The 27,429-nt window shown below is 53.2% G+C and overlaps 1 protein-coding gene across 3 annotated transcripts in view; it reads right to left on the minus strand.

Annotated features, from left to right (window-relative positions):
- Positions 1 to 27,429, minus strand: part of ANKRD11 (ankyrin repeat domain containing 11) — a 187,363-nt gene that overhangs the window by 61,354 nt on the left and 98,580 nt on the right. Inside the window, exon 1 of one of the 3 annotated variants that reach the window (XM_019482794.2) lies at positions 8,559 to 8,659. The exons of the other annotated variants lie outside the window; for them this stretch is intronic. The gene's annotated coding sequence lies outside the window, so the exon portion shown is untranslated. Of the gene's footprint in view, positions 1 to 8,558; positions 8,660 to 27,429 lie in introns of those variants that run through there. 3 annotated transcript variants of the gene reach the window in all.

Consider the following 27,429-nt stretch of genomic DNA (forward strand, 5'->3'; position numbering starts at 1 on the left):
GGATGAGGGATCCCCACAGGAACAAAATGATGCTGAATTGCTCAGAGCATCGGGTGTGTTTCTGGAGAGTTTAATAGCCACGTCTTTAAAGCTCTCACTTTCCCATCAGCCTGCAGCTTGCCCGCTCCCACCTTGGTCACGCTGGGGTTCAAGTCAAGCTGCCCAAACAGCTTTCAAGAGGGACCCTGCAGAAACGCAGCGCCAGCAGGAGGGATGCTTTCTGAGGCTGGCAGATGCGGCATGATCTGACACCTCCTGGGAGCAGCCCAGCGATCCACCATCGCTGGAAGTGAAAGACAGGCTTCTCTCCCGACCGCTGTACCGCCGCCCGCGCAGGCCAGGCGCGCGCCGCACGCAGCCGTGCAACTCATGACAGCTCATTCGTTCGCCTGCTCTGGTCCTGCCCTTCCCTTGGATTATTTTTGGAAGGAAGGAGCCGACTGCATTGCCACGATACTTGCAATGAATTCCCCGGGGCTCCCAATGCGTTTTATTCTCCTTGCTGTGGAGGATACCAATATAAATAAATCGGCTCAGAAAGTCTTTCACGGTCCTCTCCTAGCGGCCAACTGACCGCTGGCGCAGCCTGTGCTGGAAGGACCTTCAGGAGATCCCCCAGCCGTGCCACCCCCGAAGAGCAGACTTGATACAGGCCGTGTCTACACGAGACGGTGGCTCGTTACTATTCCACGGTAGTGTCACGTGGCACGAAGCGTGACACGATGCTACTGTGCAGTCAGCGTCTCTACAAGCAATGCTGCTGTGCAGTAACTCTGGTCACAGCACAGTCATTTAGTACGTCTGTTTGCAAGCACTAAATGACTGCGCAGGAACTCGTGTAGACGCGGCCAGGTCCCTGGTCGTTGCGTTCGCTCCCTTCCACCCACCCATCCTGCTCTTCGCACGTTAAAAGCAGAGGGCCTGATGCTTTCTGGGTTTATTAATCTTTTCCCTTCCCCTCGCTCAACAGCGGCTGGATGTAGTTTTCGAGATGACCCTTACATTCATCACAACGCATTTGCACAAAGCCATTTTCATTCCTTGCACTTCCATCAATTCTCCAAGTTTTCCACCCTAAGCCGTCTGGAGGCCTCACACTTTATCCCCCCGCGCCCCCAGTATAACAACCGTGCTAATGCCCTTCATCGCCTCACCCCTCTAGACAGGCCGTGCGATTCGACAGAAAACGTGCCACAGACCATTTCTTAACACAGTTTATATACATTTTTTAAATTCAGGTGTTTTAATGTCCAAAAAGAAGAGAGAAATTATTATTCAACCACTGAAAAAAGGAACTTCCTGATTTTCCAAAGTCAGAAAGCATCGGCTGCTTGACTGGATGGGTCATAAAGCACTGGTCCATAAATCCAGCTCTCGTATATGGGAAACCCACGAACCTTGGCCTGAAACACAGCTTCTCGGTTTTTTATAGTGTGAAGAACATTTTAATAGACATAGTGTCTTGTGGACACCCTCGCCCCCAAGCCACTTTGCCACTGTATAAAAGCCACGTGGTCTCTAACAACCATAATTGACATGGAAGTGTAATAAAAGAAAAGCATTTAGCATATTTTTGGCTCCTCTAAAGCAATCCAGCAGCTGGAAAGGAGGGAAGCCAGGACCACGTGAGTAGCCAGACAGGCTGGGGACAAAGATGCTGATCACTTGTCCCTGGGTAACAAAGGCTTCAAGTTTGATTGTCTGACAAGGAGATGTGGCTGTTTCAATTTTGGGACTGTGATCTCCCGTTCACTGAAAGACAGTCGCTGCTGTAACGGAGGCGCTTTCTCCGCGCGCTGCCGGGTGTGTTTCGGGATGCCGGGTCGGGGCTGGTTCTTCCCTTCCATTTCTAATCTGCTTTTCGCGTGTCTGACTGCCAGCCTTGCATTGCATTGTGTTTTGTCCTCCCTTTAATAGACATTAGCATGCTGCTGCTACCTCCAGTCTGAGGGCGTGAGTCACGCCAAGACTGCATACGCAGCCATTCATTTAGAATTCAACTAAGAGTTCTCACACCCAAATAAAATCGTGGAGAAGGTCTATCTGCTTGGAAATCTTTACTGAATCGTACACAATAGCTCTCGCCCCGTCCAGCACCAGCCCGGCCTGCTCTGACTGCGTCTGTTAAGGCCTCGATCCATTGAGAGAATGGAAAATAGTCTGTTGGGGCTGGAAAACATCTGCGCATGGGCCCACATCTGCATCAGGTCCCAGAGCGCGTGTTGGTGCATGGGCTGCTTTAAAGGTCACCCCCCAAAAACCACGTTTGGCAGTGGCACAAAGCCCAAAGAGGAAGGAAGCTGAAGGAACCCCAAAAAGAGGGTTGCACAGCAATATACAGGAGACTCCTTCCAGGACAAGTGGTTAGGGGCTGCACCATCTCCCGGGGGGAAGGACCGACTTCCCCTCTAAGAAATAAACTTTTGGATAATCTCATAAACATATAAAGCTTTCTGAAATCCTGAAGCCCTTCTTCACCTCACCAGTGGCATGCATACTGCCGCAGGGCAGGGGTGGTCCACCGGTGGCATGCATACTGCAAGCGGCATGGACAGCCTCGGTGTGGCAGACCGAGGACAGGGCAGGGAGCTGGGAGCAGAGCAGCAGATCAGGCAGGGAGCACAGGGCAGGAAGTAGAAAGCAGAGCAGCCGATCAGGCAGGGACCAAAAGCAGAGCAGTGGATCGGGCAGGGGAAGGGGATCAGAGTGGCGCTGAGGGAGGGCACAGGGCTAAAGGCTGCCCCCCACTGCCGTGGGGCTACGGCGTCCCTCCGTTAATTATGCACTGCAAAAAGAGTCTTTCTATAACGTGCTGCCTTGCGCGGAGAACTAAAAAGCCTCCTTGGCGCTCCCAGATGCCAACAGCCTGCTCCGAGCCAGGCTTCACGAAGGAATTTCTGATCACGGCGGGAGACGAGTTAGCAGCTATGAAGCAGATTACAAGTGACAGGTCAAGCTAGGCAAGGACAAGCGGCAAAGAGCACCGCGCTGCCTCTGAAAGGTTAGACCTCGCTAGATTACTTGCAGTGACCCACGTCACCCAGTACCTGCCTCCTCCAGACAACACAGCCCCCGGGATTTCAGCTTCGCCTCGCCTGGACTTCATCCCACGCCTCTCCCTTTCCCCGGCCTCCCTCTACTCTGGCGTTACCCCACGCGTGGGATGAAGCGAGCGCGGCAGGGACGGCGCGCCGTCACTTGCTCGAGGAACAAAGCAAGCATTTTGCCGTGCCCCGTGCCTCTTTTAAAGAAGCCGTCTTTTCTTTTCTCGACATACCACTTCCACCGGAGTGGCGACGCTCATCAGGTGCTGGTGCTGGTTAGGTCGGAGCCTCTGCCGTCTGCTCCACAGCTAAGAAGCTCTCGCTGCTGATGCCAAGAAGCAGCTTATCTGAACTCTGTCCTGAAGTGACACTAGGCCAATAAATATTTGGGTCCTGCCTGATCGCCCTCAGTCCTCCGCACTTACTATCACTCGATCAAAAGGCAGTCTGTAAAGCCCTGTTATTATACACGCATCCTTTTTTGCTTATCAGGTGACTGGTTTATCAGACAGAAGTCACCAAAGCGCATGGGGGACTCTACATAAGGCTGTACGAAGTGGTGTTGTAGCTCAAGCACATGTCCAGATATTAGAGTCTGTACCTGGGCTACAAGGAGGCTTGATAAGCTGATTCCCAATCGTGGCCAGGCCTGGTCTACAGAGGTTTGGAAAAGTCAGCACCGTTTTTGCAAGAAGTGGGATGAAACAAGACTTCCAGCAGGTGCAAAGTCTGGGAAGCCTAGAGAAGACGAGGTCCTTGGCGTCAAAGAGCTTCCAGTCTATGTCAGACCCCAGAGTCGCAGCACAAGGACGAGGGTGGAGGGTAAGATAACGATTATGCAAGCAGCTGAGACTGGCACACATCTGGCGCGAGTCCTCTCTGTCTCCCCAAAATTAAAATGTTTGTCTACATGGTCACGAAGGCAATGAAGGAGGCCTGAGCAAGGGAGGAGAGACACCAGAAGCAGTGATGGCTAAGGGAGGCCAGGCCGGGAGGAACGCTTGGCGCGCTGGAGGGACCGCGAGCCCTCCAGACACGAGGGGCTGCACGGGAGGCAGCGGTGCGAATGCTAATTTGCCCTGGCGCTGTGCAGTACATAGTCATGAAGAGATGACCTAGGAGAAGCAGAAGTTATTAATAGTAACTGCCAGCGCTGTGCTACCAAGAGAGGACGAGATGGTCTGGATTAGCAGTCTGCAGCAATCTGGGGACGCATGGCTCCTCTCTTCAGGCGTGCACCGACAGCCCGTCACCCCGCTCCCCCGTACTGATCGCTGCCAAAGCAGAGGCTCTTGCAGCTTCTGCCACGGCTCCGCAGCCACCTGCATGTTGGACTCTCTTGCACGCGCCCCTGTGCAACGAGCCCGGAGCTCTGTTCTGACCACTCGGACACAGGCTGCAGTCCCCACGTCCTGACAGCGCTAACATGACGGGGCGTGGGAGCCCTTCTCCAGGGGACCCGAGACCAGCAAGGTGGTGCAAGCGACTCAGAGGCAGAAACAGAAGATGTATTCCTCGTGCACCGGTCCACAGCATGGATGACAAAGGGGAACAAGGTGACCCTCAAAAGCGTCCTTGCAAGCCCCAGCATCGCAGCCAGAGCAGATCCCACCCTCTCCAAGCCCTGAGAAGTGGGCTGCCATGCTGCAGATCTCTCCTTGTCAGGCAGCCGGGGCTCGTGGACAGTCTCTGGGCAGCCTCTGGCAGCTTCCTCGCCACCAGCTTCATAGGCCAAGGGTCCACTCACTTAGTCCCCTCTTCCCAGCCTGTGGCTTAGCCTGGAAACAGTGAATTATTAGCATGGTTCCAGCCCCCAGCAACCAGCTCCGTGTTGTTTCCTCGCGGGCCCTTTATCCGTACCGCTGTTTGACCATCCCTGCCTTGGCTTGCTTAATAGTGCGCCATAAACCCACGGAGTCATGCGCTGCGCTCACAAATAATACCCCACCTATTTCCCAGTGCCTTGCAGCTGTGTCCCGCGCTCCGGGAAGGGGGTATCCCTATCTCCTAGCCTGTCGCATGCAGCCTTCCCCCACTCGCCCTCCCGGGCCCAGTGATGCAGATTTCTCCAATGCACAACGGTGATCCCGATCCCGTGACCACCCGGCCAGGACAACGGGCTGAGGGGGCAGATCCGGGCCAGCCACATCCAAGACAGGGCTGCAGGTGAATCGGAGGCTTTGCCTCTGGACCCCCGAGACCCCCACCCTCGGAAAACAACCGGGAGCTCATCCGCAAGCCAGCGCCCGACACGAGCCCGACACTCGTGAACCTTGGAACGAACTTTTCCTTACGCAGCAGCACAACTTCTGTGAGCGTCCCGCTCCGAGACGAAGTGCTCGGTGGCTCATAAACCCAAGGAAGTCAATGTTTGAACCTCCTGGATTTAGGCATTTTGGTTCAAGGCAGTGTTCATTTTTTGCAATTTTAAGCTGCGCAACTAGACTGCCGCCGGTGCATTTTAAAGCCATTCTTAACTTAAGGCCAGAACAAAACAGTGTAAAAAACAGCAGTCTGAAGGCAAACGGCAATGTTTTTAGATACCGCTCCACCCAGCCAAAGATCCATCGAGTGCAGATGTTCGCATTGCAGCTGAAATCTGTTGCGACGGCCGACAGCGAGGGATCAGCTGCGTTGACCCAAAGGGACGTGGGAAAAGGGCTGGGGTGGGGGCACAACCTGCCTTCTGCTCGTGTCTGGCTGCGCTCAAGCACAGGTGAGCAAGGCTTTCTAACCAGGAGCAACGGAGCTGAGCAGCGCCAGAGCTAGCGCATCCTCGGTATTCGCTATAAAGCCCTGTTTTAGACAGGCCTCTATCTCCGCACGTTGGGCTGTAACTCTGCCTGGCTCCCCTGACCCCACGCAGGCCGCAGAGCTGGGTTCAGTTCCTGCCCCGTAAATCACATGTACCCTTCGCACGGTCTTGGTCCTTTCGGGCAGACGGCACGGACCCGAGGCGCATTTTGTTCTCTAGTCTCACGCGCAACGGACCCCAATGATTTAGCCTGGAAGCCACACACCACACGGCACCCCTCACCCTGGAGTCACGGGCTGCCACGCCGAGCGCATTGATTACGGCGTGCTAATTTACATTCTAACTGCTCCGCTCCCATTGTATCAGTCCCGGTGAATGGAGGCATTGTCTCGCGCGGCGCGCTCGGCCCCGGCGAATGGGGGCCCTGTCACTACCGAACAACAAAAACAAAGCCCCAGCGCCAGTCCATTAGCATCCAAGGGGCCGGGAGCCCCCGCTGTCAGCGGCCGGATTTTTTGGAAACGAGGGCAGCGAAACAAATGGACTAGAAGCAAACCCGCGCAGCCAGGCCGGTCGCCCCAATTAAACCAGAGCCCCGCCACGGGCAGCCCCACGCGTGGCACACCGGGCACCCGGCAACGTCACGTTGCAGCTGGGGTCCGACAACCGTGCAGCGCCTGCGCTTGCCCCAAGTCTGACCCGACTCGCTCGCTCGCTCGGGATTGCAGCGGATGCCCACATCTGCTCGCGCGTGCACCGCAGATGTGGGATGCAGTGCTGAGAACTGCAGCAGCTGCCACACAGCCCGGCTCCAGCACATTTTCCATGGACGGAGGAGACGTTCTCACAGGTTTAAAATACATCAGGATGGGAACGAGCCAAGCGGCCTGAAAAAGCAGCTCCGACGAATGCCAGAGACCAGGCGCCCTTCTAGCCGTGGCTGCGCGAGGGTAGCTCTGCTCCGTCTTTCGACAGATGTCAGGAATGTGACTGGCACCGCGGCGCTGGATGATAAACGCAGACCTCTGTGTTCGAAGGATGCCTGGGCTCTCGCAGAGCGGGCACGCCGCCACCCATTTTCCATTACAGCAGAATCTGTGCTCGACTCCTGGACCGAGGGCTTTGGAGAGCTCTGCCGGTTTGTTTATCTGCGGGGTCATTTCTCTAACGTTTCATCCGAGGAGAATCTCCCAGCTACTCAGTATTGCCTTTAGCTTTTCTCCGGCGGCCTACGAGACGCGTCCTCCTCTCCCGCAGGCCCGATCCAGCGGGAACCTTTCAGCCGCCCTGCCCCAGCCGGCACTGCGCTGCTTTAGGCAGGGTAAACCAGGCGGCGCGGCGCCTTTAGCAAGCCCCCGGTCTCCGAATCCAGCTCGGAGCTCCCCTCCTGGTTTTCGAGGCTTCCCCACGCGCTCCCTCCACTCTGCCCTGCTGCATCCTCTTCTTCTCACCTCTTGGCCTCCTCCACAGCTGGCAGCTGTCCATCCCTGCCTGCTGCCACAAATTCCTCCCCTGCCTGCCTCCCCCAGACTGTCACCGCCTCAATAAATCTCCCTTTTACCTCCGCTTGGGAGACCGATGCATTTTGCACGGGGCCCTCAGAAGGATGCAGCCACGCAGAAGTATGCTGCGCCGCAAGGAAACCGGAAAGGACAAAAGCAAGGGCCTGTCCCACACAGGCGAGTCTGCAGCGGGTCCGGATGGGGCAGAGACCCGGACCGCTTTATTTCCACGTGCATCCTATAGGCGCCCACAGCCCAGCTAGTGCCAATGCTCCCTTGCACGGACAGGCTGGGACTTCAACCCCAAGAGCTCATTCTAGGTCGTCCATACAGGTTTCCTAGCAAGCGACCGCGAGCCCAGCCGGGAGGTACGAGCGACGCTGGCACTGGCCAGCACGGTCACTGGCCATTTTTACGGAGCTGCAGTTCTGGCGGGTCACGTGAGAGCGCCGAACCGGCCGCTTTCCAGGTGGGAAAACAGCAGCCCTGTACCGAGGGCCTGAGTCCATCTGAAAGCTGCAGGGATGCTGCCCTGAGCTCGGGAGCAACCCAGAGCCGGGCAAAAAGTTCAACAGAAAAGGCACTGGATGACGCTAAATTCTCTCTTAGTCTTTTTGAGCATCCCAGGCTGCCCTGGGACAGTAACGTGGAAATCAGGCCAGAAAAAGTATAAGGAGATGCAGGTTTTGATTCGTGCTGCAGGAGAGATTTCAGGAGGATGCATTTCAAATGAAAGTTAGGTATCCAGATAACCAGACTTTTGCAAAAATGCAGTTGGTCTAATAAAAGAGATCACCCCTACCACGAGTTCTGGTTCCCCCTTCAAACTTTGAAGCTTGGGAGGGAGGTCTTGTATAAATAGAGCAAGCCTCTTCTAGAAGCACTGGGCAACCCTCGTTCCCGGGACCGGACCGATCCTAGGACAACGTGTTACACTTGGTGTCTTTTGTCTCTTGCTGCGGGGACAGCATTTGTGGGCATTTCACAACAATGGGACAGCAGTGCTCCAGCACCGAACATCTGCATATCAATGTTCGCCTCTCCCCTCCACCCTTCCAGCCAGAGACCATAATCTTCGCTTTGTTCTGTGCCTTCAGGCCTCACCGAGTGAAAGCCCAGTTATGCAATCCCTATTCATGCCCTTTAAGCCATGAGAACATTTTTGTAGTCCAGGACAGAAAAGGAGGGGCTGGGGAAGGAAAGGGAGAGAGGTGGTTAGAAAGTTAAGGAACAAGGCTAGTGACATACTGCACTGACCTATTTTCTCTTCTTCCCTTTCTGAAATCTCCGAGGTAATCAATGCTGATTCATCACGCAGGAATCCAAACAATAGGGAAACCTAATTAATCAAAGCACGTTCGTTTGAAACCAGTTGTTTCTTGAAACATATCGTTCTCTGCACGCACGCGGAGCGGCGTCGCGCGCGTTTCCACGCCCCGCGAGGGCAGGCTCCTCCTGCCGAGGCGGCCGGCAGGCCACTGCTCCATGTCAGCGCGACTCTGACGGGCTGCAAAGTAGAAAATGTTTAACAGTGGTAGCAGCAACTTTCTGTGTTACGGGTGAATGGTCTTGAGTGTAAAGACCAACAGGGCTTATATTAACTGAGCTCTGTTTAGCTGCCAGCAGTGCTGGAGGGATGGCTGGTACTCCCGACTTCTGCAGCGCAGCACCAGGCCATCGCTGGGAGGGCACTGGCAGGGGAAGGGGAGCAGGGAAAGCCGAATGAATGTATCAGGGCTGGATTTCTTCCCTTCATTTCTTGCGAGGGAAAGGCGACTTTCCAGGGGAGGGAAGGTGAGATGCATTGCAATGCTGCCGCCCCCCTCCTTCCCTTTTAAGCGGATATCTGACCCGGCCCCATCTGCTCCGACTTTGTTCAAATTCCATTACTCCATCGGCTCCTTTCCTGCTAAAAGAGAGGCGTCTGGACCCGGCAGCGCGGAGCCCGGCTCCCTGCAGACTCCAGCCATGCGAGTTAACCGGAGCTATGTGGAAGCTAAAGCCTTGAGAATTCAAGCCTACATGCATCTGGCAGGCAGGAGTTATTTAGGACAACGGGGGATAGTTGTGCATAGCGAGGATGGGAGGCACACGGCGCGGCGCGGCGCGGGCTTCGGGTACCACAAATCGAGCCCAGACCCAGAGCCACAAACCGCCCGGCCTAGAGTTACCTGGCAGCCATGAGACCAGTCTACGCTGTAAAGACAATGGCAGTCAGGGCTCTCTCACAGCCAGGTTTTTATTTTATTCTCGAATCGGCCATATATTAAGGCATTTATAGCACGCTCCTCACAGTGCAATCGGAGCACCTGTTGCACCAGCTAAATCCCTCGGGGTTGCAGTACGTGAACGGGAGCTGCAAAGGTGTTTGCGCTTCTGTAGGCTAGCGCATCCCCGCGCAACTCCAATCAGCAGGGATCGAGCCTGGCCCGAGAAAGAAAACCTGCAAGGCCGCCCGCCCCTTTGCTCAGGCTCTTCCGAACAAATGATGGGAGAAATCGTTTTCCAACACAGAATGACTGCAAGAGCAGGGACCGTGTTGCACGGTTCGAGCGCCCGGGAGCAAACATTAGCAAAAGGGACCATGATTTACCAAGCTTATATTTAAAAAAGGAACAAATAAAAAGTTATTAGGGTTTGCTGCGCTCTCCAAAGAAGAAAACGTATGCCAGCCTCCAGGAAGGCCCCTCGCCTTTCCATAAGTTGACTGCTTTTTTAATTTAAGGACACTACTGCTGACATTTAGTCTTTGGAGGAGGTATTTTGTACTCGCTTCACATATGCCGAGCTGAATGTAAGAAGAGTTTTTTTCCTTATAGCACTATTAAAGTGTAATTTGGTAGCCAGCCCTTCGAATAGGCTGTGGGTAGGTTTATTGTATTTCATGGTTTCTTTGCCATGAATAAGAGCCATTCTTTTGCTTTACTGAAAAACAGGAGCATGGAAGGTAACAGAACCCAAGCCTTGATGTTAAAGGCAATCTGATACAGGTCTATAAAATAAAAAAAACAGGGAGGAAGGTAAATTAATTTCTGCCGGAGAGGGCAAACACATGGGCTCGAGACAAGCGTCTCTTCTGGTCAAAATGTATTGCACGGTGGACGATCTCAAGGCCAGCTATAGAGATTTAGGCTGGCAGGGGGGTGAAATCAAGGCCTGCTGTGAATGAGGAATTTCTTCTGCTGAACTGAAAAGCAGACAACATCGAAAAAGCAATGACATGTACGGTCTTGTGTGTGTGAGTCACTGCAGTGGCCTCTGCAAAGTTAATAAGATCAGCGATGAAGCAGTGAGTAACTCAAGAGTAAACTGTCAAACAGTTACCAATTTAATTTGATAGGCTGGGCATTGTAAGGGAGATTCAGTGGCTGCTTGAGTACAATGAGGCACTTAATGGCCGAGAGTACATCATTTTTGCTCGGTAAACTGTGTGTCAAACTCGAGACACAAATAGATTTTCGCTAGCCAGCTCAGCGCCTGTATAAACATTTCTTATGACTGGAGCGGCGGCGCATTATAGCTCTGAGAAAGCCCGTGGGCAGGGCAAGGGCCGGACACGCTCAAAGTGCACGCCCGCAGGGAAAGGAGGACGTCGAACCGTTCTTCGGTGAAGAATATCCCCAGCTTTAACGTTGCCGGTTGTAGCGGTGCTGGTCTAAGGACGCAGGCAGACACGGTTCTTGGGGTAAATGCGGTATCTTTTATCAGGAGTTGGAAACATGGTTCTCTGCAAGCTTTCGGGTACGACCACAAAAGAGTTTGTACCCCCAAACTTGCAGAGAACAATGCTTCCAACTCTTGAGTTGGCCGAGAAAAGATATCACATTTACCCCAAGAACCTCGTCTGCAAATGCGATACCTTTTACGACACCAACTCCAGAGCTGGAAACATTGTTCTCTGCAAGCTTTTGGGAACCACCACCAAAGAGTTTGTACCCAAAAGCTTGCAAAGAACAATTTTGCCAACTCCTAATAAAAGAGATCACGTTTACACCAAGAACCTCGTCTGCCCAGCTTTAACGACCTAAATGCACCCGCTTACGGGTTCCGCTCCCCAAAAACGAACCGGCGACGTCTGATCGTCCGCGGAGGCCAAAGCCTTAACCCCAACCTTGAGAAACGTTGCTTCGTGGCTCTCAATGGTTCGAACTGACAATGCGCCGATACGAACAGACGCTCCCCAGCAGTTTCTCAGCCTTTCAACAGGACTGCGTAGGCGTTGAATTCTGAAGCTAATCACCTTAGCAACGGCTCTAAACATATGTGCAGTGACATCAGCTGATTTTTGAAAGCTGTAAATAGAGGATAATAGCACAAAAAAAATTCTGGATTCAAGCCAAGACCTGAAAAACCATACTATTAAGACACTGCCTGTAATTCGATGTATGCAAACTTGTTTGTATCCCCCCCACCCCAAAATCGGTATAATTATACACCTAACAACAATTAACGCATAACGCGGTTGGCTAACTGTCCTTGTGCAACTTGCTCGCGGTTTTAAGAAATAGCCCGAAAGAGCGTGGATTTGGGAGAAACCCGCTGCTCCAAAATGAGACGGGATCTGGAAGCGGTGCCGGGAAACAGAAAACAGGCTGAAAGGAAAAATGGTACAACACAGCCTTGCACACCTGACAGGGTACAACACACAGCCTTGCACACCTAAAATGGTACAAACACAGAGCCTTGCACACTTAAAATGGGCGAGTAACACCCTTGCTTCCAGATAAAAGGTAGGCCACTTGCAAATGCACAATCATCTTGTGCAACGAGGCTTTTGGGGGCATTGGTGAATTTTGCCGTGTTGACTAATGCACGCTGGACTCCGTGCCTGTTTATCAGTTATGGCAAAAGTCAGGTTGGAGAGCAGATTAACACGACGGGCTGCTCTGGGCACCCAGCAAGGAGCCCAGCAAAAATAAGGAGGATGAACTCATTCGGAGAAGGCCAGGCTGGCAGGCAGACAGCTTGAAAGGCTCGCACCGACCAGAAGTACTTATGTTTGGGACCTCGGTCATTAAGATCTTTAACTGTCAATTTAGAGAGTCTTCCACTCGCCCACCAGAGTACGGCACGCAGACAATATCCTTTTTGTTTTCCCTGCTGTATTTTGACCCATATTTCTAAAATTTATGCTGAAGACCGCGTGCCCTGGCCGGCTGAAACAAGCCCCCGCAGTGCCTCCGTGTATGGAGCTGGCATCCTGAGAAGGAGCCGGAGAAGAGGGGAGAAATGGACTTAATAGGATTTTCAAATGTCAAAAAATATCTTTAGCAGCCCCATTTGCACAGCGCCTTAGTACTCACTGAACTTGAAAGCGAAATTTGCTGTGCAAAGAACACAGCTCGCATGCTAAATGGACCCGAGAAACAGCGCTGCTACAGCACAAAACCATCACACGCATTCACTCCTTCTCCTAGCAATTAACCCTCAAGAACCTCGCTGCTCCCTCCCCTGCAATTGCAGAAGAGACCCAGGAAGGAAGATGCGTGTTGCTCTGCAATTTGGATGTATTATTCATCTTTGAAGAAACTAGCTCCAGGAAAAGGTGTGCAACGGTCCACCCCGCTACCCACCAAGGATCCCTTTACAAAGCATCTCGCCCTGGGAGCATTTTTAAAGGAGATGGTAAAAAGCCAAAAAATAAAAAATAAAAGCACCTTGGGTGAAAGAAGGGGCTTGCTCATAGCGCCTCTTCCCGCGGCGTGCGGTGTCATCTGCTCCGCACCAGCGGCCGAACAACCCAGAGCTGGAAGCTTTTCAGAGGCGCTTTGTGCAGGCCCTGATGCTACAGCCCTGGCTCGTGAAAATACCTCCACAGAAACAGAGCCCACGAGCTTGCCGGCTGGATCCGGAGAGACGTGCAGACAACTGAACACAGGCAAGAAGGCAGGGCTTTTTTGTTTCATCGTTTTGTTCATTCAAATGAGACCGCGACAGCCCCAAGAAAGAGGCCGTGTGCTGAGAACATCACCTACGCTGACCATTTAGCATTCGTGTCGCATGTGAAAATGCTCTCTCTAACACCCTGCAGATCTTGTCTTCTACCGAGAAGATCTGCTAAGTCCCAGGGAGTTATCGAAGATTTGAAGGTCAGGTGGAGGCAGAAGTCTATGAGAAACCGGCCTTAATCAGGGAAAGGCAACTCTCTGGTTCCTGCCTCTGAATCTGAAGGGGGTGTTTGTGCCCGAAAGCTTGCAAAGAAGAATTTTTCCAACTATCTGAGTTGGTCTAATAAAACTAATCGGTTGTACCCAAAGGACTGTGTCTGCCTATGTCCTTAGACAAACACGGCTACAACCCACCTCTGAATCTCGCACGCTCGCTGACTGATCTAAAGGGTGCCTGGATTACTCCCCATACACGTCACACAGGGGAAAGGGATGGCCCTCCGGCATGGCACCGTCTACTCTGGCTGGGATGATGTAGCTGGGGCTGGTCCTGCTTTAAGGACTAGATGTGACCCAAATTTTCCATGATTCGCTGATCTGCACAGGGAAAGCTGTGGTGACCCAGTGTCTCTGATGCCTCTACAAATTCAGAGTCTCTTGAAAACTGTTATGCCCCATGACGGCTCGGGGTCGGACTAGTAGTGCAGACGTGGGGTCATTTCACCTGACCCCAGGTATCTTTCCTGCTTGGTGCAGGGGGGTGGACCCAGCGATCTTCTGAGGTCCCTTCTGGCCTTACAATCTAGGAAACAGCATCCTGAAAGAGAAGGCGGCGTTCGAGCGGTCCAGGAATGATGCGAGGGGCCAAAATTTCTCTGGGTGATCTCTTTTATTGGACCAACTTCCTAGCTGGAATGGAGTTAGACAAGCTTTCAAGTGCAAGATGCTCTTCTTTAGGTCTTGCAGCATGTTGGACTCAAAAGCTTGTCTAACTCCACCCAACTATGCAGCTGATCCAATAAAAGAGATCACCCAGAGAAATTCTGGCCCCTCGCATAATTGCTGACCAAGACTTCCCATATCCCTGAAGAAGGGTGTTTGTGCCCGAAAACTTGCAAAGAACAATTTTACTGACTATTCAGGTGGTCTAATAAAAGAGATCACATTTACCCAAAGAACCTTGTCTATCCCAACTATGCACCTGGTCAAACTAAAAGACATCACCCAAAGAAATCCTTGCCTCTCCCTAGAGAGAAGGGAATTGTGACATTTTCTAGATCTTCCCCTATTTTTTTGCCCTTGTCCAGGGTTCAAACAATTGTACTATGTTAAAAATGATTAACTCAGGGGCGTTAGTCGGAGCACACGTGCTGCAGGACAAGACAAAGCGCCTGGGCAGCGTCAGGAAACGCTGCAGTCACCAAGCTCGAGCAGCACCAAATGATTGCACGTCTGAGGCCAGAGATCAGCAGATTTCTGGAAGGTCTGTCTGGCTTTGCACATTATTGTCCCCGGTCTGCTCCAGGTCAGGGGCCGAAGAGGGAGGGGGAGGAGATCTTTTTGCAAGTTCTGCAAAAAAAAAAATAAAAGCAGAGCTTTTCCTTTAAGACCCATTGCATCTAAGAGAGAGACTCCAAGCGCTTGCTCTGATCTGAAAATCTGTGCCTCATTGGGGCATCATTAACTGTGCAAGCATGGGTCATTGTGTCCAGAGATTATCCTCTCTCCCCAGGCCAAAAATAAGTGATTTGGACACTCGGCAGCTCTGAGACCCACCAGCGTAAGGAGAGTTTTCTTGGAAGCTGCTCTGCCGCTGGAGGGACTGAGATAGCGGTGCACATTTTTGGTCTTTGATCAAGGGAGGTGCCGAGATGCATGCTTCCCTCCCCTCCTCCCCCTGAATGCTGGGGTCCAAACCCCCCAGGAAAAAGCTGCTTAGGTTCCCACATGCAGGAGCTGATGCGGACGCTCCGATGTCGCAAGGGGATGGGGTAGAGCTGGCAGTGCCAATCCAGGACCATTTAGCAAAGGGGGCTCAAGGCAAAGCATCCTCCAGAGCAAGCTGTTTTTCTCCTGGAAACATCGGAGGCGTTTATATTGCTCCGCAGCTCCTGAGCTCAGCTTTCCAGGGGGACCCAACAGTTTAGAAACATTTCAGTTATTGCCCCATAAAACCATTAGTATTTCCAGACAGTTTGCATCCGAGCATGCTACTGATTCCTTGGGAATACCTTTGCAGGAAACGCTCCAAGTCACAGGGAGGCACTGGGGGGCTAAAGGGAACGAGTACGGTGCCAGGAGTCCCAGTCCTGACCGTGGCCAAGCTGCATGATGAGAACTTCAGTGCTCTCGGGGCTTAATTTCTGCTCAGTGCCCAGCAACTTTTGCCCGCGGGCCTTGGGGGGAGAGGGAGGGAAGTCCGGGAAGGGCGTCATGCTAGCAGCCTAGGCACACACCGAGGACATGCACACGGGACTGCCCGTGCCCTATGCCAACCCCGAGACTGGAAGAGAATGGAAAGGCACAGTCCACCTCTCTCAGGTCTCTTGTGGCTTCTTTGCTCACAAGTGCACAGCTCAGTGCAGGGAGCCAGAAGCGATGGCTGCGGGTGCAGAGGCACGCCTTGCACATGGTGTGAGCCGAAGACGCTAGCGCCAGCCCAGGTGCCTGGTCCAGAGGATGACAGGCCGATGGAGCACATGCAGGATGACCAAGAGGATGCAACTTCACAGGACCCAGCAAAGCGAGAGAGTCTGCAAGTCGTGCCTGGTCTGCGGCAGCTCCGGCTAAGCCGCGGGCTCAATGCATTTCCAGAGCTGCAGCCAGCGCAAAGGGAGAGCGGGACAGGTATGGTTTTAAGCGTAGGCAAACCTGTGGTGCAGGGGATGCGGGATGTGTGTGCAAGTGGAGAGGTGCTGCATTCGTGCTGTGCGTTGCTGGCTACCCGACACTACAGGTAGATAAAAATATTCCAAAGTTTTGAAGGGCCAACACCCCTGTGACCTTTGGGGGAGCTTCAGCCTGAGTCCCTTGGGCTTCCTCTTCTGAAAGGCTTCACAGGAATGTTGTAATTCAAGCACTGGCCTCTCCCCCCAAGGAGCCCGGCTCCGGTCAGGGGGAGGGGAGAGGAGTTTGGGATGAAGTAAGCGGCTATGCACGTGAGTTTGGAGGCCCTTTAAAGGAAGCTGCTTTTAGGTCAGGAGTCATCTGGAGCCCTATTACCCAGGAGCAGATATAAACAGAGTCTGCAACAGGCAGGACCACAGCCAGGCTTGCAAACCTCCTCTGGGACGTCCCTCCAGCCACGGGCATGGAGACGAGCAGCACTCACGCTGTGCTCGCTGCATGTTCCACAAGAGAGGACCGGACCTCTGCTCCAGTTCAACCCGCGGGCCTCAACCATCAGCCCCTCTCTTCTCAGGTATTTACACCTTTAAAAGCAACTAAGCACAAAATAGCATTCAAGCCGCCTCAGCAGCCCCTGGGGAGCTAGCTCAGATGTGCTCTGGCATTAACGGCATCATGGGACAGGTAAGGCAGTCACCCATGATTTATCACACTATCTCCCTATCTCATCAGGTAGCTAAATGGGCAGTCATCCTAATCCACTCTAAGGCGCTTAGGCTTTTCCTTGGTGCAATGTGATGCACGCTAAACCTCCACGCTCCCTTCCTGGGTGAGAAGCAGTCGCTCGGTTTGCTGCATGGAAGGACCTGAGCGTTTTCAGCTCGAGTCCCACTGAAGCTCCCAGCCATCCCCAACACATGCTTATGTCCTTGCAAGGTTTGCATATGGTTCTCTGTAAGGAAACTATGACGGACAGGGCCCCAATCACCTCTAGCCTGCTCATTCATGCCTCAAGTGCCCAGAGGGATCGGACACACTGCTGGAGGAAAGGGGCATCAGTAGGTATCGAGCAGAGGAGTGAAGGGCACAGTCTCTGAATCAGAAGTGCCTGGACTCTAAATCCTGGGCAAGTGGGAGAGGAACAGTGGGGAAAACCTCTGTCATGCCCAGTTCCCTCTGCCCTTCAGCATCCGTCCCCTGCCCGCGTGACACGGGGTGCTCAGCCAGTACATGGCAGTTTTTCTGTTCTGATGACCATCCTCGGTCCTGCTTGTTCAGCACCAAGGCCCGTTTGTCCCAAAGCTCCCGGGAGCTGCGGTGCACAGCAGCAGCGGGGTTTTAGCAGAATCCACCTATTTTTTCCAACTGAGGCACCCTCCTGATACCACAACACGCACGGTTATTTCAGCAGAGCTACAGGTCGCACATGCAGGGAGCTAAACCCCGGCAGCACGCTCAGGATGCGTCTCCCGGACATTCCCCAGGGTCACGGTGTCCAGGGGTGACCTGGTGAGAGTGACAGGCCAGTGGCCTTATAACCCTGCTGTTGTCCAGCCCTGCTTGGAGCAGCTGGCCGGGAGGGCAGTGAATGCAGCATCTGGGACAGGAGGGAGGTGAAAGCAGCATCAGGGCTTCCAAGACAGCCCTGCTTGGAAGCCAGAGACTGGGGCCGAGATGCTTCTGCTGCCTTAACATGGCTATTTTATTTTCACACTGAACAAGGCCTCAGCCACCATCTTCCTGGAAGCTCATCACTGTCTGGAGGTGTCCGGTCATCCCCCCCACCCCGTACACCTGACTCCCCCCAACTCGGCGTCTCCACAGTTAAACAGCAGGTGATGCTACCACGCGATGCGCTAGCTGTGCACGCTGGCTCCACCAGCCTCGCACTCTGTAGCCGGGGAGAACTGCTGCGGTTTCCCCACGTTGCTCACTCTGCTCGCATAAACGCTTCACTCGTCTCCTTTACGCTCCTCAGACAGGGCTGATCCTGCCTTGAGCAGAGGACCGGACTAGACGTGACCTTGTGAGGCCCCTTCCAGCCCTGCTGTGTTAGGACTCTGCTCTTTGCCGGCAGGCTTGCAGCGCGATGGGGAGATGCGAGTGCTGAGCCAGCCTCCACGTCGCTAGCTCCGGGACAGCAGCATGGTACCCATGGCAGGGTCCTGCATGGGCAAACCCAGCCCCGCTGAAGCAGCCACAGCTACCCCATTATCAGTGCGGCACAGCTACAAGGGTGCACTTGGCCACGCTGCAATGGCAATGGGGACACACGCAACAGTGAATGCACAAATCCTGCCCGTTCACTCCGCAATGGATCCTGCTTCCTTTATTTGTAAGCCAAAGTATTTACAAGACCCTATTACTCCTAAACCCTTTGGCTACCAGCAGCTCATCCTGCATTTCAGGACCCTGCCACTTGCTTGGACTGCAGGCTCTTTGGGGCAGCGAGCACTTCTCTCCGTGCATGAGGACACAGCACAGGGGCCCCTGGGCATCGCCATCCTAGAAAGGTGAAATGCCTACACACCTATCTGCTACCTAGCCCTGACCTGCTTCATCCCATCCCCTCCTGGAAACCTTCCAGTACCTGCTCTTTACTTCCAACAGCTTGCGTGGCCTCCTGTGAGGGTGTAGGGGCACTCTGTCATCCCACTGTCTTTCTGGGCAGAGCTGAAGTTAGCTGTCCATCAAGTGGTGTCCTGTAGGACTGCTCTGCCGGGGGGGGACACGACCCTGTGGGTGAAGGACAAGGCTGTCCAGACCCGGGCTGTCTTGCCCTACTTGCTGTGCGACGCTGGGCATTTCGTTCCCCCAGGAATGCTGCCGCTGCATTCATTCACTAATGCACGTAAGCCCAGATTCTCATCTGGAAATGGAGATCACAAAGCAGTCACGCACATGACCTTGCAGCATCTACACACGTGATTTTTATCCACTGCAATCCTCAAACCCCTGCTCTTAAATACCTCTTAGCCTAGGACTGCATTGCTCCCAGCCCTCTCCCTTCCCATCGCACTGACGGCCTCAATCATTTCTTCTGCATCGATCAGTAACCTGGTATTTGCTTTCTCCTACTTGCATTCTCCGCATGGGCTACTCATCACTCACTTCCAGGGACAGAGTCAGCTTGAAATCCACTGCTTTCTAGACCGCTGTCTGTAGCAGCCCCTGGTGCTGCACCTGCATTTTGGGGCCTCTGTGGTTTTACAATCCTGTTTTCCATCCCTTTCAAGGTCTCTCTCCTTCCCACGACAGACGTGCGCCAATGGGGAGGGTCCGAGGGATGCAGGAAAGGTCTCTGGACATGCAGTGCCAAAAGCACCCGGCGCAGTCCCTCAGGGGACTCCCCTCCTCTTGCCACGGAGGCGAGGGGCTGGGGTGGCGCGGGCGCTGAGGCACATGGTTGACAGCCCAGGGCTCCCAAACGTGAAGCCGTAGCGTGGCCTGGCAACAAATCTGTGAATTCTGCTAAATACCTTGTCACAAGGATGCAGGAAAGGACTGCAGAGGCTGCTCGGGAAAGGCAAGAGCTGAGCAGCAGGCCCAGGGAAGCAGCCCTACGGCTGAGTTCAGGCTCAGGGTTTCTTCCAAACCTCAGAAGTCTGCATGCTCTTTGGGACGTGAAAATGCACATCCCGCTGAATCAACCACTTGAGGCACTACTTCCCAGGTGGGTCCATGTACTGGTGTGTACTGGGAAGGGGCAGAAGGTGGACCCCAAAACTTGGGAATAACTCAGCACGCCCATCTGCTTATCCTTCCCACAGTCGCAGAGAGTCAAGGCATTGTCACCCGTCTACTCCATGAGTGAATTTGGACCTAAGATACACCTTACAAATTTCAAAATGCCAATTCAGGTCAGAAGTCCTAGCTGGAAAGACTCGCGCTGGATATCCACACACTGGGGCTGCTGGTTGGCATTTAAAAAGGCCATGTCCAACCACTTTTTTTCTTCTTTTTTTTTGCATAATACAAAATATATTTTACCATATGTAAAATTCATTTGTGTAGTTGCACACCCTGGTAGACTTGAATGGGCAAAGGAGTATTTCAACTCCCAGTGCAATTTATTATTTAAAAGCAGTAAAATTACATTGCTGATAGGAGAGCACAGAGTGGAGAGAAGCAATGATGTAATGGGTAATAGTACTCCGGTTGCTGTATGAAACACTCTGTACATTAGCGTGTTGGCTAGGGTGGTTGCTCCTATCAATTATTTATAGTCTGCTGGCACACAGCCTGGATAGGGTCACATCGCTGAAAGCTAACTTTATCTTCATTGTTCCCAGCCTCCTGCCCAGCTGTCACTCTGTTCACTAATTTAATACACTCTCAGAGCACTGGAAAAGGACGCAAGATTTTTGTTATATTCTGTCCCCCTCCGAGCCAAAAGATTTATATATGCATTTTTGCTGCTAATTGAAGGGTTTTTAACAGAAAGAAGTATTTATCTTGCTTAAATCAGCAAGTTATTCTCTCTTTTTTTCTTTTTTTTTGAGAGAGAGAGATCCCGGCACAATCCCTGAGGTCACTGTCCTGGCAGCTCCAGAGCTGCCGTCTTCTCCAGACGGGTCCTTTCGCGTGCGGCCTACTTCAGCATCACTGAAATGGTGGCTGCGAGTCAGCTGTGCTGCAGAGGTGGACCGTGCCTGTTAAACACCGTGCCAGATGAAGGGCAGACTGCATTGCACATTCAGTTTCTTTCATATCACAGCAAAAACTATTCAATTATTCATGTGAGCAGGGTCTGGTGGGGAAGAAGGGAGAGCTCTGCAGGTGTCCAACACAACCAGAGCTCCTGGATAATATTTCTGCTTCAGTCCACAAATCCAGAAATTCAGAAGTGAGGTTTAACTCCTCTGAATGTCACTGCAGGGGGAAGAGCGGTACAATGCCGAGGATGACACTCTGCAGGTTAGAGCCCTGGCCTTACCGTGCACGAATACATGGACACAATATTCATTTAAGACCGTTAAATCCCGCATCCCTTTAGAGGTAAAACTGGGCCATTCATCTGAATCCACTGCAAGTCTCTGTAGGGCTTGTTTTCATTCACTTGAAAGATGGAGTTTCTTGATTAGTCATGAAGTCTAAATTGGATTTCTATCCCTATTGAGATGATATAACTGTCCATAAATTTGCTGGGGAGGGGGGAGGAAGGGGAAGGATAGTGTAGCTGAACACAAGTCGTAATAGAAAGCCCTGAAATAAAGAGAGATGCAAGTTAACACTCACTCCTGAAAACTTTTTACTTATTACAAGTAGTGCTTGGGAAGGCTGCGGTGCGGGGCTGGATTTCTCATCAAGGCACTGCTCACCTTATCCGTTATAGATTTCACAGATGTTTAGGGCTGGACGGGACCTCAGCAGATCATCGAGCTCGACCCCCGGCCCCTGCCAGTCTACAAGTCAAAGGACAAGGCTTACCCCGGGAGCTTTTCAAGACCTGAGACATGCTACTTAAACTAACTGTTAGCCTGGCTCAATATCTACATTAAAAAAAGCCATCTGACTCCTTCCTGCCAGCTGTTTCAGGGCCTCTACCACTAGCCATATAGATGCTACATTGGAAAATCCCCCTTGTTAAGACAGGTGTCACGAGGTGAGCTTTTTTTGCCCCATTTCATAATTACCTGATCATCCTAACATGCCTATTAGTTCACTGAATGATAGACTCGTAGAAAACGAGGGCTGGAAGGGAGCTCAGGAGGGCACATCTAGTCCAACCCCTGCTCAAAGCAGGACCAGCCCCAGCTGTATCATCCCAACCAAGGCTTGTTTACCCGGGTCGTCAAAACCTGCAAGGACGGACGGAGACTTCACCACCTCTCTGGGTAACCTGTTCCAGTGCTTCACCACCCTCCTAGTGAGACAGTTTTTCCTAATATCCAACCTCAACTTCCCTTCCTGCATTGTGAGCCCATTGCTCCTTGTCCTGCCGTCTGCCCCCACTGAGACCAGCCCAGCTCCGTCCTCTTTGCAGCCCCCCTGCGGGGAGGTGAAGGCTGCTATTCAATCCCCCTCGGTCTTCTCTTCTGCAGATTAAATAGGCCCAATTCCCTCAGCCTTATTTATTCTGGAGAAGAGAAGAAAAAAGCTCACCTTGTTACACAAGATGGATTTCCAGTGTAGCACTGATACCAAACCATCCTCCTTGGGGTTTAATTCTGATTCTGAGATCAAGGAAAGGTATTTTTCAGGGCTCCCCCTTCTCCGAAAGGTCTAAAACTGAGGTTGGTTGCATTTTTTTTTTATAACTTAATAAACTGGCCGATATCATATCAAGTACCGAGCCATATACGGATGTTATCTGGGCAAATAAAGATTCTGATAGTCATAGAGCACAGTCAACCTCATTAAAAAGCCTGCATCTGCACAAAAAGGAAGCTGCCTTTGAAAAAATACAGGCGCAAGAGGAAGCAAGCTCATTATTTATGTGACAAAAACAAGAGGCTCGTGTAATAAACAGCCGAAAGACCTCTGGCTTCAGCAGAGATGTGATTTCCAGCCGTTATTGTGACAAGGGCTGGAAACCTGGCATTGCATAACTGCAATTATTTTGAGGGCCCTTTCGCAAGACGTTGCGGTGGGCAGAACTTTTATCCAAAAGAGATTTCAATTTTGTGTCTAGCGTCACCCAAGGAAAACAAACACGCCAGCAGAAGGACCAGCCCCAGCCGCATCCACACCCGCTCGCTGGGCAGGAAAAGGAAGTTTCGCCATGCGCCGCTTGCTCAGCCCTTTCCAATCAGCCCCGTGCTTCAGCAGCTCCAGGCCAGGCCCCGGAGCCAACCAGCGGTAACTCGGGGAAGACGGATTTAATAGCCAAGTTGTTTTCACGTCCATGAGATCCGGGAAAAAATGAGACCCAAAGTCATGAACCTTCAAGCAGAGCAAAAGAGCAGCGGACATTTATTAGGGAAGTGATTCTTCCCCTCTGCTCGGCACTGGGGAGGCCACATCTGGAGTCCTGTGTCCGGTTGCGGGCCCCCACGACAGAAAGGATGTGGACAAGTTGGAGAGAGTCCAGGAAATGGTTTGGGGGCTGGGGGACAGGACTGGTGAGGAGAGGTGAGGGAACCGGGCTGAGTGAGTCTGCAGAAGAGGAGACCGAGGGGGATTGAATAGCAGCCTTCGCCTCCCTGCAGGGGGGCTGCAAAGAGGACGGAGCTGGGCTGGTCTCAGTGGGGGCAGATACAGGACAAGGAGCAATGGGCTCCGGCTGCAGCAAGGGACGTTGAGGTTGGATATTAGGAAAAACACTGTCTCTAGGAGGGTGGTGAAGCACTGGACCAGGTCACCCAGAGAGGTGGTGCAGTCTCCATCCTTGGAGGTGCTGAAGACCCAGGTAGACAAAGCCCTGGCTGGGATGATGGAGTTGGGGCTGGTCCAGCTTTGAGCAGGGGTCGGACTAGACACGACTTCCTGAGGGCCCTACCCGCCTTAACTTCCTAGGAGTCTGATTTAGTTTCCAAAAGCAAGCAAACTTGCTGGAGGTATCTCTGGGCAGAGAGATACAACCGAAGAAACGACCGAAGGAAAGGTCAGACCTGCCGAAGCTCGAGCAGGAAAGCAACTGAAAATTGATGAGGCCTGGCGATACCAGCCTGCGTAGTAAAAATGGCGGTGCAGACAACAGGCTGAACACAGCAATTCGGCGGAGAGCTGCGTCCTGGCAGCGGCGAAGGCAGAGGGGGCCGTGGCTCCGACACACGAGCTCAATGAGGCAGGAGAAAACACATGCGGCACTCGGGGACTGCTGCCAGTCGTGAGGAAGTGGACCTCTGCTGAAGAGCCATAACTCTCCGTCTCTCAACCCGTCCATGCCGGGGACCGTTCCTACCGCTCCGCTCCCTTCGCACACATCATTTCAGTGGCTGCTGCCCGTAAAACTTCTTGAAGCAGAAGCCAGAGAAACAGGCCACCGGAGCAAGGGAATCCAGCTTTGCAACCTACTGGCCGCCGAAATCCCGGTGCTAAGCAGGGAATCACTGGAAGCTGCACTCGCAGCACGACGGGACTGAACGGCCCACTATCTCCTGACGAACGGGGCTAAAAAACCGTTGTCAGGTGAATACAAAGATGTTTTCTAGGACTAGAAACGTCTTTGCAAAGACCGCATGCCGGGCATGATGCCTGCAACAGATGCCGAGCACTGCGATGGGGTCTGGGACAGAAGGGTAGGGGCTTGCAGAGAGGAGGGTAGGGGCTCTAATTTTCTTTCCTCAAAACGGCGTGGAAAACCAACCTTAAGAAAAATCAAGTTGCCTCGGATCGAAGAGCTTCACGGTGCAGTGCGATGTTCAGACTTGACTAGCAATTCAGGTGTTGAGCCTTTGTGACCTCCTCACCCACCCACCCCGCCGGGGCTGCGACCACGCGCCAGGCTGGCACGCTTCTCCGTTTTCCAGCCGTTCACTCGCTGCAGCCACCAAGTAAACCTCGTTAAGCCTGTTAGGAAAGGACCCGCCGGTCCCAATCAGGGCACTTGCCAACCGAGGATTCCTGGCTCCTCGGAGGGCTGCGTGACAGAATACCTCTGCATCCTCGTTATCTCCATGGTTAATGGTGTGGGTTCATAGCTACGCACGTGATGAATGGCAAAGACGTGCTGCTGCAATGTCAAGGCTGTGAATTCAGCCCCGAGTACGGCAATGCCAGAGACTTAGAAACACAGACCATGAGGGTTGGGAGGCACCTGAGGAGGTCACATCTAATGCAACCCCCTGCTCCAAGCAGGACCAGCCCCAGCTACATCATCCCAGCCAAGGCTTCTACCTAGGTCTTAGAAACCTCCAAGGACGGAGACTGCACCACCTCTGCGTGACCCATTCCGGGGCTTCACCACCCTCCTAGGGAGAAAGTTTTCCTAATATCCAACCTCACCTTCCCTTGCTGCAGCTGGAGCCCATTGCTCCTTGTCCTGCCGTCCGCCCCCACTGAGACCAGCCCAGCACCATCCTCTTTGCAGCCCCCCTGCAGGGAGGAGAAGGCTTCCAGCTCACAAACTGACCCACATAGTTAGGGAGATGCATCTTTAAACAGCCTCCTTGGGGATAAGAGCTTGCGAGGAGCTAACGTTGCAAAAGCAAGCTTCCCATATGTCCCCAATTCTTCCCCGAGTTCACAACCTTACAAAAAAATTGCACTTATCTAGGCCCTCAGATGGCATTCAGCACCTCAGTACGAGCATCATTATCGCTGCATCTAATTACAAGGATAACTAAATTACTGACAAATTTTGGTCTTAAATAAAACCCAACCCAAACAAAAGAAAGGCACTGCAATCCGGACGGTTCCAGGAGGCAGGTTAGGACAAAAGACAATTCAGATCTCACTGGGAATAACTTGAAGTAAAGTATCTAAAAAGCTTTGGTTAAATGAACTGTCAGCTCAGTCCCCTCAAATCAGCCAGAAACATTATCTTCATTATGGATTTGCCTTAAAACAACTTGGAAACTCATTTCCAGCGGTTTCTAATGGAACCTGGGCTTTCTCCGTCCTTATCTGCCTCGTGAGTTTGAGGCTCCTGCGAGGAAATACAATACCGTATCGTTAAAATGGCAGCTGTCAGACATACAACAGCCCCATTCATTGACTGGAGATAGTGAAACAGTGATAGGTGTTTCCAAGGGCTGCGCTGAAAGGCTCTTTTGCAATTAGATGGAGGGAGGAGAACGCTGCGGTGAAGATGGCCTCGCGGGTACCTGCCGATAATGCTGCGGGTCTCCTGCGAGGCTGGATTCGAGCAAAGCCCAGGGATGCCACAAGACGTCAGCTTGGGCAGATGGCGTGTTCCTCCAGCCGTGCAAAGCGGGGCGCGGGGAGCTGCGCGAGGGCACTGCCCGCCGGGCTGCAGGTGCACGTCCTTTCAGTCGCACCGGATCCAAGACCTGGGACGATGCTGCCTAGGACTCCCTGCTTCCCACGGCAGAGCCTCGCCGCCGTGTCCCTCGCATGCAACAGGCTCAGCACCGAGCCAGAGCATACCGAGCACCGCCAGGCTTTCACCTGAAGTGCGCCACGGGTCTCCTGGGGGCACGGGCGTTAGCCCTAGCGTATGGCAGGGCTGGGGGGCATAAGGGGCCAAAAGGAAGTCCAGTGAGCAGCAGGAGAGGAGGCACAAGCCCATGCTAGCAGTTCCCAGGGCTAACAAAGACAACTGCTCCCTTTCCTTCCCCTCTGGCATTAAAGCAAGTGCGCCTTCTTCATCCACCCTCCTCTTCCCACAGCTTTTTCCTACCCTCAAGCCCCTCTTCCATGCCCACTCCCCTCTGCCACCCCCACGGGGATTAGTGCAGGCTCTCCGGCCCAGCTTCACCAGGCAGCGTGGAGAGCTGCAGTCCTGCCCCACATCAGCGTGCTGTGCCCTGGGGGGCAACCCTGGCTGATACTGCGACCGGCTAGCCTCTGCTGCCCAAGCAAGAGGCCTCCAGCTCTGCAAAAACCCCTTATCTCCCGACAAGGAGAAGGCCGCAGCCAAGTCTGGAGCGCTGCTGATCAGCCCTCGAGTGGCAGGCCTGCCCGGCTTCGTGTAAAATGGAAACACATTTTTCTCCGTGTGCTCCAAGCAAACCTAAATGAAAGGCCCTCTCTCAAACCTTCCAGAAGAAACGCCTTTCAAATGAGACCAAGGAGGGACCGTTGCAGTCCCACGGGGACCTTCTGGAAAGGTGTGGGGGTGAAGAACAAGAGGCTTCGAGCAGGAAGAGAGCTGCCACGCCAACTACAGAGGCAGACGGGCATCATTAAGGCCAGCCAGGAGCTGAAATAAAAAGGAGCAGAAAGCAAAGCACCACCGCTCAACAGCGCGCAGCGCTTTGAAAAACCCAGCTGCAAATGCAAAGTGCTCGGAGCCCACGAGCACGGGAGAGCCCCAAGCTCGCAGGGCCATGCAGCAAGCAGTGCTTTTGCAGCGCGTGCAGGGCTCACGCTGCGTCTGGCTCCAAGGGCTCCCCGGAGCCGGGGCTATTCACAGAAGTGATGGGTTATACCCTGCCTCACATGGGGGTTTCACTCCTCCCCCTCACCCCCAGCAGCTGCTCTTCTGGTGCTTTCCCTTCCTCCTCCATCAGCCTTGGTCTCTGTCTCTGCTGCTTGCTCTTCCCCGCCTCGCTCAGAGCAGCCATGTTTCGGGCCTGATGTCTATTAAGGCACTCCTTGTGCCAGCCTAGGGTTTGAAAGACCATTTGCAAGCACTGCTGTGAAAGCCTAAGGCACCAATGGCAGCCTAGGGTGCCCCCGGACCACGCGAGCATCAGTCATTTGCAGAAGGGACACTTGCAGGGGGGGAGGAGAACAGCTGCCTTGGGAGGGAGAGAAGGGCGATGCCTCCAGGAGACATTCCTCCGCTAGGCCGGCCAGGGAAGGAAGGGGCAGAGCGACGTTCA

This window comes from Alligator mississippiensis, chromosome 10, assembly GCF_030867095.1.
Source record: "Alligator mississippiensis isolate rAllMis1 chromosome 10, rAllMis1, whole genome shotgun sequence".
Lineage (NCBI taxonomy): Eukaryota > Metazoa > Chordata > Crocodylia > Alligatoridae > Alligator > Alligator mississippiensis.